This window comes from Pristiophorus japonicus, unplaced genomic scaffold (assembly GCF_044704955.1).
Source record: "Pristiophorus japonicus isolate sPriJap1 unplaced genomic scaffold, sPriJap1.hap1 HAP1_SCAFFOLD_586, whole genome shotgun sequence".
NCBI lineage: Eukaryota > Metazoa > Chordata > Chondrichthyes > Pristiophoridae > Pristiophorus > Pristiophorus japonicus.
Window position 1 is genome coordinate 147,965 of NW_027254495.1, and position 9,767 is coordinate 157,731.

The 9,767-nt window shown below is 52.0% G+C and overlaps 4 non-coding genes across 4 annotated transcripts; all 4 read left to right on the forward strand.

The window, feature by feature from the left end:
• Window positions 1-864: 864 nt before the first annotated feature.
• Window positions 865-937, forward strand: trnat-agu (transfer RNA threonine (anticodon AGU)). The gene has a single exon. It is a non-coding gene; the product is annotated as a tRNA-Thr (tRNA).
• A 1,057-nt stretch (window positions 938-1,994) lies between these two features.
• On the forward strand, window positions 1,995-2,067 carry trnat-ugu (transfer RNA threonine (anticodon UGU)). Its single transcript has one exon. It is a non-coding gene; the product is annotated as a tRNA-Thr (tRNA).
• Window positions 2,068-3,130: 1,063 nt separating this feature from the next.
• On the forward strand, window positions 3,131-3,203 carry trnat-ugu (transfer RNA threonine (anticodon UGU)). The gene has a single exon. It is a non-coding gene; the product is annotated as a tRNA-Thr (tRNA).
• A 5,000-nt stretch (window positions 3,204-8,203) lies between these two features.
• Window positions 8,204-8,276, forward strand: trnat-agu (transfer RNA threonine (anticodon AGU)). The gene has a single exon. It is a non-coding gene; the product is annotated as a tRNA-Thr (tRNA).
• The last annotated feature ends 1,491 nt before the right edge of the window (window positions 8,277-9,767 follow it).

Sequence of the window (9,767 nt, forward strand, 5' to 3'; positions counted from 1 at the left end):
CACTCATTCCCCTCTCTCACCCTCTCCCCTTCCCCTCTCTCCCCTCCCTCCTCTCTCTCTCTCTCTTCTCCCTTTCTTTTCAGATTCTCCCTCTCTTTCCCCTTCCCCTCTCTCTCCTTCCTCCTCTCTCCCCTTCCCTCTCTACTTTCATTCTCTCACTCCTTCCCCTCTCTCTCCTTCCCCTCTCTCTCTCTCTTCTCCCTTTCTTTTCAGATTCTCCCCCTCTCTCCCCTTCCTCGCTCAGTCTCACTCCTTCACCCTCTCTTTCCCCTTCCTCCTCTCTCCTTCCTCCTCTCTCCCCTTCCCTCTCTACTTTCATTCTCTCACTCCTTCCCTCCCTCTCTCTCCTTCCCCTCTCTCTCTCTCTTCTCCCTTTCTTTTCAGATTCTCCCTCTCTCTCCCCTTCCCCGCTCGGTCTCACTCCTTCACCTTCTCTTTCCCCGTCCCCTCTCTCTCCTTCCCCTGTCTCATTCTCTCCTTCCCCTCTCTCCCCTTCCCCTCTCTACTTTCATTCTCTCCCCACCCCTTCCCCTCTCTCTCCTTCCTCCTATATCTTCCCTCTCTCTCCCCTCCCTCTCTCGCCCCTACCCACTCTCTCCTCTGCCTTTTCACTCGCCCTCTCCCCTTCTCCTATCTTCCCTCCCCTCTCTCCTCTCTCTCACTTTCCCCTTTCTTTTCAGATTCTCCCCATTCTCCCTCTCTCTCCCCTTCCTTTCTATCTCCCCTGTCTCCTCCCTCTCTCGCCTTCCCATCTTTCTCCCTTCCCCTCTCTCTTTCCCTTCCCCCTCTCTCTCACTCCTTCCACTCTCTCTTTTCCCTTCCCCTCATATTCCTGCTCCTTCCCCTGTCTTTTCCAGTGCAGGTGGCTCCATAGCTCAGGGGTTAGAGCACTGGTCTAGTAAACCAGGGGTCGTGGGTTCAAATCTCACTGGAGCCTGCTCAAAATTAGCTCAGTATTTAAATTTGATGTTAGTTAATAAGTTCTTCAATTATAAATATTAAACAGCTCTGTGACCGATCCTGGATCAACAGGCTCATTACTCTTCCCTTCCAAATCTCTCTCTCCCTTCCCCATTCTACATCTTTTTCTCCCTCTCTCTCTATCTCATTTTCCCCATCTCTCACTCATTCCCCTCTCTCCCCTTCCCCCTCCCTCACCACACCCTCTTTCCTTCCCCCTCACTCTCGATCCTTCTCCCTCGCTCTTCTCTCACTCCTTCCCCTCCTTCCATTCACTCTCCCCATCCGTTCCCTCTCTTTCCCTTCCCTGCCTCTTCTCCCCTTCTCTCTCTCTCCTGCCTCTCTCTCTCTCTACTTCCCTCTCTCGCCCCTTCCACTCTCTCTCTCCTTCCCTCTCTCACTCCTTTCCTTCTCTCTCTCCCCAGATCCTTCCCCTGTCTTTCCCAGAGCAGGTGCCCTCCTGTCTTTCTCTCCTTTCCCTTTCCTTAGAGATTCTCCCCTTCTCCCTCTTCTTCCCCTCCCTCTCTTTCCCCTTCCCCTCTCTCTTCCCTCTTTCCTATTTCCTACTCCTTCCCCTCTCTCCGCCTTTCTACATTCTCCCCGCCTCTCTCTCTCCCCTTCCTCTCCCTATCTCCCTTTCCTCCTCTCTCTCACTCCTTCCCCCTCTCTCCCCCTTCCCCCTCTCTCTACTCCTTCCCCCCTCTCTCCCCTTCTCCTTTCTCTCCCTTTACCCCTCTTTCACTCCTTCCCATCTATCTCCCCTTCCGCTCTCTCCCCTTCCCCTCTCTTTCGCAATCCTTCCCCCTCTCTTGCCTTAACCTCTCTTTCCCCTTCCCTCGCTCTCTCCCCTGCCCCTCTCTTTTTCTCCCAGTCTCCACTTCTCTTTCTCTCACTCCTTCCCCTCTCTCCCCTTCCCCTCTCTCTCTTTCCCCTTCTCCCTCTCTCTCCACTTCCCCTCTCTCTCACTCCTTCCACTCTCTCTTTTCCCTTCCTCTCTCTTTCCTGCTCCTTCCCCTGTCTTTTCCAAAGCAGGTGGCTCCATAGCTCAGGGGTTAGAGCACTGGTCTTGTAAACCAGTGGTCGTGGGTTCAAATCTCACTGGGGCCTTCTCAAAATTAGTTTTGTATTTAAATATGTGACTCCCATTTCTCCCGCCTCTGCCTTTTCACTTTCCATCTCCTCTCTCTCATTTTTTCCTTTCCTTTCTGATTCTCCCCTTCTCTCTCTCTACCCTTCTCCCTTTCTCTCTCTCACTCTCCCGTTCAGCTCTCTTTCTCTCTCGGCCCCCCGCGCCCCACCTTCCACTCTCTCTCTCCCCATCATAAAAGGTTACTGCACGAGATAAAAGTTCACGGGGTCACAAAAGCACCCGTCAACCATTACCCTTTGCTTCCTGAATCTGAGACAATTTTGGCTCCAACTTGCCACTTTGCCCTGGATCCCATGGGCTTTTACTTTTGTGACCAGTCTGCCATGTGGGACCTTATCGAAAACTTTGCTAAACTCCATATACACTACATCATACACACTGCCCTCATCAACCCTCCTGGTTACCTCCTCGAAAAATTCAATCATGAGTCAGACAGGAACTTCCCTCAACAAATCCGTGCTGACTGTCCCTGATTAACCCGTGTCTTTCTAAATGTAGATTTATCCTGTCCTTCAGGAATTTTTCCAATAATTTTCCCACCACGGAGGTTAGGCTGACTGGTCTGTCATTACTCGGTCTATCCCTTTCTCCCTTCTTAAACAAAGGTACCACCTTCGCAGTCCTCCAGTCCTCTGGTACCACACTTGAAGCCAGAGAGGATTGGAAAATGATGGTCAGAGCCTCTGCTATTTCCTCTTTTGCTTCACTCAACAGCCTGGGATACATTCCATCCGGGCCTGAGACTTATCCACTTTCAAATCTGCTAAACCTCGGGGGAAGGGCGGGTAGCAGGGAGGAGGGGTAGAGCGGGGGTGGAGCGGGGAGGGCAGGGGTGGGGGGTGGGGCGGAGTGGGAATAATCTCTTTCACACAGCCGACACCGACACGATGGGCCGAATGGCCCTCCTTGTGTGCTGTAAGATTCTGTGAATGTTCAGGGATGAATCACCGAGAATGATTATTCAGGCCCCACCTCCTTGTTAACAATAGTAAGATGCAAACAGGAGCTGGTGGTACAGGTGGCTCCATAGCTCAGGGGTTAGAGCACTGGTCTTGTAAACCAGGGGTCATGAGTTCAAATCTTACTGGGACCGACTCAAAATGAACTTAATATTTAAGTTTGCTGTCAATAAACAAGCTTTTTAATTATAAATGTTTAATATCTCTGAGACTGACTGAGGAACAACAGGCCTTCCTCGTACCTTTTCGTCACTATCTGCCCTCCCCATCATGAGTCTTTTTCCCCTCTCTCCCTTTCCAACTATCTCGCTTTCCCCGTTTCTCATTCTGCTTCCCCCTCTCTTCTCCCTTCCCCCTCTCATCTCCCTTCCCCCTCTCTCCCCTCACTCTCTCCCCTTCCCTTTCTCCTCCCCCTTGCTCTCTCTCCCCTTCCCACTCTTACACACTCGTTACCCTCTATATCTCACTCCTACACCCCTCTCTCACTCCTTCCACACTCTCTCCCCTTTCCCCATTCTTTCTCCCCTTCCTCCCCTCTTTCCTTCCCGCTTTCTCTCCCCTTCCCTCTCTCACTCGTTCCCCTCTCTCTCCCCTCCCTTCTCTCTATTCCCTTCTCACTCCACTGCCTCCTCCCTCTCCCTCTCTTTTCAATTCCATCTGACCCCTTCCCCCTCTCTCCCCTTCGCTCTCTCCCCTTCCCTCTCTCCGTTTCCCCCGCGAGAGACAGAGAGAAAGTGAGAGATAGTAAGAGAGACACAAAGGCAGAACATGTGATAGAGTGAGAGTGAGAGACAGAGAGACAGAGAGGCAGAGAGATTGGGACAGAGTGTGACTGAGTTGCCTTGGGATGTTTTACTACGTGAAAGACCCAATATATCGATGTTGAGAAGCGAATATTGAAGAGACGGAGGCAGGAGTCTGAGGGATGAGACACAATCTGAGGGTTTCACTGACCCCTCCTCATTCTTCAAACACAATTACTTTAAATCTGTGCCCCCTGGTTATTGACCCCTCTGCTAAGGGGAAATAGATCCTTCCTATTCACTCTATCCAGGCCCCTCATAATTTTAAATCTCCGCTCATGCTCCTCTGTTCCAAGGAAAACAACCCCCAGCCGATCCAATCTTTCCTCCTGGCTAAAGTTTTCCAGTCCTGGCAACATCCTGGTAAATCTCCTCTGCACCCTCTCCAGTGCAATCACATCCTTCCTGTAATGTGGTGACCAGAACTGCACGCAGTACTCCAGCTGTGGCCTAACCAGTGATGTATACAGTTCAAGAATAACCTCCCTGCTCTTGTATTCTATGCCTCGACTAATAAAGGCAAGTATTCCGTATGCCTTCTTAATCACCTTATCCACCTGGCCTGCTACCTTCAGAGATCTGTGGACCTGCACTCCAAGATCCCTCTGTTCCTCCACACTTCTCAGTGTCCTACCATTTAATGTGTATTCCCTTGCCTTGTTAGCCCTCCCCAAATGCATGACCTCACACCTCTCTGGATTAAATTCCATTTGCCACTGTTCTGCCCACCTGACCAGTTCATCGATATCTTCCTGCAGTCCACAGCTGTCTTCTTCATTATCAACAACACGGCATATTTTTGTATCATCTGCAAACTTCTTAATCATACCCCCTATATTCAAGTCTAGATCATTGATGTATACCACAAAAAGCAAGGGACCCAGTACTGAGCCCTGCGGAACCCCACTGGAAACATCCTTCCAGTTACAAAAACATCCATCAACCATTACCCTTTGCTTCCTGACTCTGACAATTTTGGCTCCAACTTGCCACTTTGCCCTGGATCCCATGGGCTTTTACTTTTGTGACCAGTCTGCCATGTGGGGACCTTATCGAAAGCTTTGCTAAACTCCACATACACTACATCATACACACTGCCCTCATCAACCCTCCTGGTTACCTCCTCGAAAAATTCAATCGTTAGTCAGACAGGAACTTCCCTCAACAAATCCGTGCTGACTGTCCCTGATTAACCCGTGTCATTCTAAATGTAGATTTATCCTGTCCTTCAGGAGTTTTTCCAATAATTTTCCCACCACGTAGGTTAGGCTGACTGGTCTGTCATTACTCGGTCTATCCCTTTCTCCCTTCTTAAACAAAAGCACCACCTTCGCAGTCCTCCAGTCCTCTGGTACCACACTTGAAGCCAGAGAGGATTGGAAAATGATGGTCAGAGCCTCTGCTATTTCCTCCTTTGCTTCGCTCAACAGCCTGGGATACATTTCATCCAGGCCTGGAGACTTATCCACTTTCAGAGCTACTAAACCCCGGGGGAAGGGCGGGTAGCAGGGAGGAGGGGTAGAGCGGCGTTGGAGCGGGGAGGGCAGGGATGGGGGGTGGGGCGGAGTGGGAATAATCTCTTTCACACTGCCGACACAGACACGATGGGCCGAATGGCCCTCCTTGTGTGCTGTAAGATTCTGTGAATGTTCAGGGATGTTCACTTTCACTCCCTCTCTCCCCTTCCCCTTTCTCCACTTTCCCTCTCTCTCTCCCCTTCCACTCTCGACTCACCCACTCTTTCTCACTCCTTCCCTCTCTCCCCTTAACCTCTCTTTCCCCTCCACCTCTCTCTCCCCTTATCCCGCACTCTCTCCCCTTCCCCCTCTCTCTCACTCCTTCCACTCTCTCTTTGCCTTTCCCCTGTCTTTCCCTAAACAGGTTGCTGCAGAGCTCAGGTGTTGGAACACTGGTCTTTTAAACGAGGGATCGTGAGTTCAAATCTCACTGGGGTCTATTCAAAATTTGTTTAGTATTTAAATACCAGTCATTCTTTCCCACTTTTCAGATTCTCCCCCTGCCCCTCTCTTTCCCTTTCCCCTCACCTCTCACTTGCTTGTTTGCCTCTCTCTCTCCCCTTCTCCTATCAATTTCACTCCTTCTCCCTCTCTCCACTTAATCACATTTTCCCCTCTCTGCTGCTCTCTCTTTCCATCGCATTGCAACAACTTCTACATCTTTTTACCCCCTCTCTCATCCCTTCCCCTCCCTCTCTTTCCCCTTCCACTCACTCTTTTCCCTTCCCCTCTCTTTCCTGCTCCTTCCCCTGTCTTTCTCAGAGCAGGTGGCTCCATAGCTCAGTTTTGGTCTCCTAATCTGAGGAAGGACATTCTTGCTATTGAGGGAGTGCAGCGAAGGTTCACCAGACTGATTCCCTGGATGGCAGGACTGACATATGAGGAGAGACTGGATCGACTGGGCCTGTATTCACTGGAGTTTAGAAGAATGAGAGGGGGTCTCATTGAAATGTATAAAATTCTGATGGGAAAGGACAGGTTAGATGCAGGAAGAATGTTCCCAATGTTGGGGAAGTCCAGAACCAGGGGACACAGTCTAAGGATAAGGGGTAAGCCATTTAGGACCGAGATGAGGAGAAACTTCTTCACTCAGAGAGTTGTTAGCCTCTCCTTTTCCTCTTTTCCCCTTCTCCTGCTTTCCCCATCACTCCACATTCTACCTCTTTTTAATCTTTCCCGCTCTCTCGCTTTCCCCGTTTCTCTTTATCACTCATTCCCCTCTCTCTCCCCCTCCCCGCTCTCTCCCCTTCCCCACTCTCTCCCCTTCCCCTCCCCTTCCCCACTCTCTCCCGTTCCCCTCTCTCTCCCCTTCCCCACTCTCTCCCCTTCCCCGCTCTCTCCCCTTCCCCACTCTCTCTCCCTCCCCACTCTCTCCCCCTCCCCACTCTCTCCCCTTCCCCACTCTCTCCCCTTCCCCTCCCCTTCCCCACTCTCTCCCGTTCCCCTCTCTCTCCCCTTCCCCACTCTCTCCCGTTCCCCCTCTCTCTCCCCCTTCCCCTCTCTCTCCCCTTCCCCACTCTCTCCCCTTCCCCTCTCTCTCCCCTTCCCCACTCTATCCCATTCCCCGCTCTCTCCCCTTCCCCACTCTCTCCCCCTCCCCGCTCTCTCCCCTTCCCCACTCTCTCCCCTTCCCCTCCCCTTCCCCACTCTCTCCCGTTCCCCTCTCTCTCCCCTTCCCCACTCTCTCCTGTTCCCCTCTCTCTCCCCTTCCCCGCTCTCTCCCCTTCCCCACTCTCTCCCCTTCCCCACTCTCTCCCGTTTTCCTCCCTCTCTTTCCCTTTCCCCTCTCTTTCACATCTTCCTCTCTCTCACCCATTCCCTCTCTCTCCTCGACCCATTTTCTCCCCCCCTCTCTCCTTCCCCTCCCCTGGCTCCACTCTTCTCGCCCCTCTCCCTCCTTCGTTTCTCTCCTTCCCTCGCTCTTGCTCTCCCCTTTCCCATCAGACTCTCCCCCTCCCCTCTGACCCATTCCCCCCTCTAACTCTTTCTCTCTCCCTCCCCACTCTCTCCCCTTCCCCGCTCTCTCCCCTTCCCCACTCTCTCCCCCTCCCGCTCTCTCCCCTTCCCCACTCTCTCCCCTTCCCCTCCCCTTCCCCACTCTCTCTCCCGTTCCCCTCTCTCTCCCCTTCCCCACTCTCTCCTGTTCCCCTCTCTCTCCCTTTCCCCGCTCTCCCCTTCCCCACTCTCTCTCCCCTTCCCCACTCTCTCCCGTTTTCCTCCCTCTCTTTCCCTTTCCCCTCTCTTTCACATCTTCCTCTCTCTCACCCATTCCCTCTCTCTCCTCGACCCATTTTCTCCCCCCCTCTCTCCTACCCCTCCCCTGGCTCCACTCTTCTCGCCCCTCTCCCTCCGTCGTTTCTCTCCTTCCCTCGCTCTTGCTCTCCCCTTTCCCATCAGACTCTCCCCCTCCCCTCTGACCCATTCCCCCCTCTAACTCTTTCTCTCTCCCTCCCCACTCTCTCCCCACTCTCCCCCTTTCTCTCCTCCTCCCCCACTCTCTCTCCCCTTCCCCTCTCTCCTCTTGCCCCTCTCTCCCCTTCCCCCCTCTCTCCCCTTCCCCCGTCTATCCCCTTCCCCCTCTCCCCTTCCCGCTCTTAAACACTCGTTACCCTCTCTCTCACCCCAACCCCTCTCTCCCTTCCCCCTCTCTCCCATTCACCGCGCTCTCACACCTTCACCCACTCTCTCCCCTTCCCCCTCTCTCTCTCACTCCTACCCCTCTCTCTCCTCTTCCCCTCTCTCTCACTCCTTCCACACTCTCTTTTCCCTTCCTCTCTCTTTCCTGCTCCTTCCCCTGCATTTCCCAGAGTAGGTGGCTCCATAGCTCAGGGGTTAGAGCACTGGTCTAGTAAACCAGGGGTCGTGAGTTCAAATCTCACTGGGGCCTTCTCAAAACTAGCTCAGTATTTAAATTTAAGTTTGCGTCAATTAACAAGGTGTTTAATTATAAATATTAAACAGCTCCAAGACCAGACCTGGAACAAAAGTCTCTCCTGTTCTCCTCACCCGTCCTTTCCCTTTCTCCCTCTCTCCCTGGTTTCCCCATCACGACATATTCTGTCTCTTTTTACTCTTTCCCGCTTTGGAGACCGACCCTGGAACAACAGGCGCCCCTCTCCTCTTCTCATCTCTTTTACACTCTCTCTCCCCTTCCAAATCTCTCTCTCCCTTCCCCATCACGACCCGTGCTACATCTTTTTACCCCTCTCTGCCTTTCCCACTGTCTCGCTTTCCCCGTCTCCCACTCATTCGCCTCTTCATCCTTCCCCCTCCCTCGCCTCACCCTCTCCCCTTCTCCCTTTCTCTCTCTCACTCCCCCCTTCAGCTCTCTTCCTCTCTCGGCCCCCCGCCCCCCTCCCACTCTCTCTCTCCCCATCATAAAAGGTTACTACATGAGATAAAAGTTCACGGGGTTGGGGGTAATATATTAGCATGGATAGAGGGTTGGCTAATTAACAGAAAACAGAGAGTCGGGATAAATGGTTCAATCTCCGGTTGACAAACAGTAACTAGTGGGGTGCCGCAGGGATCAGTGCTGGGACCCAAACTATTTACAATCTATATTAACGATTTGGAAGAAGGGACTGAATGTAATGTAGACAAGTTTGCTGACGATACAAAGATGGTAGGAAAAGCAATGTGTGAGGAGGACACAAAAAATCTGCAAAAGGACATAGACAGGCTAAGTGAGTGGGCAAAAATTTGGCAGATGGAGTATAATGTTGAAAAGTGTGAGGTCGTGCACTTTGGCAGAAAAAAGCAAAGAGCAAGTTATTATTTATTTCCTCATCTCCATTCTAAACCTCCCCCCAAATTACTTTAAACCTATGCCCCCTGGTTATTGACCCCTCTGCTCAGGGGAAATAGGTCCTTCCTAGCCACTCTATCCAGGCCCCTCATAATTTTATACACCTCAATTAAATCTCCCCTCAGCCTCCTCTGTTCCAAGGAAAACAACCCCAGCCTATCCAATCTTTCCTCATGGCTAAGGTTTTCCAGTCCTGGCAACATCCTGGTAAATCTCCTCTGCACCCTCTCCAGTGCAATCACATCCTTCCTGTAATGTGGTGACCAGAACTGCACGCAGTACTCCAGCTGTGGCCTAACCAGTGTTGTATACAGTTCAAGCATAACCTCCCTGCTCTTGTATTCTATGCCTCGGCCAATAAAGGCAAGTATTCCGTATGTCTTCTTAACCACCTGATCCACCTGGTCTGCTACCTTCAGGGATCTGTGGACCTGCACTCCAAGGTCCCTCTGTTCCTCTACACTTCTCAGTGTCCTACCATTTAATGTCTATTCCCTTGCCTTGTTAGCCCTCCCCAAATGCATGACCTCACACCTCTCTGGATTAAATTCCATTTGCCACTGTTCTGCC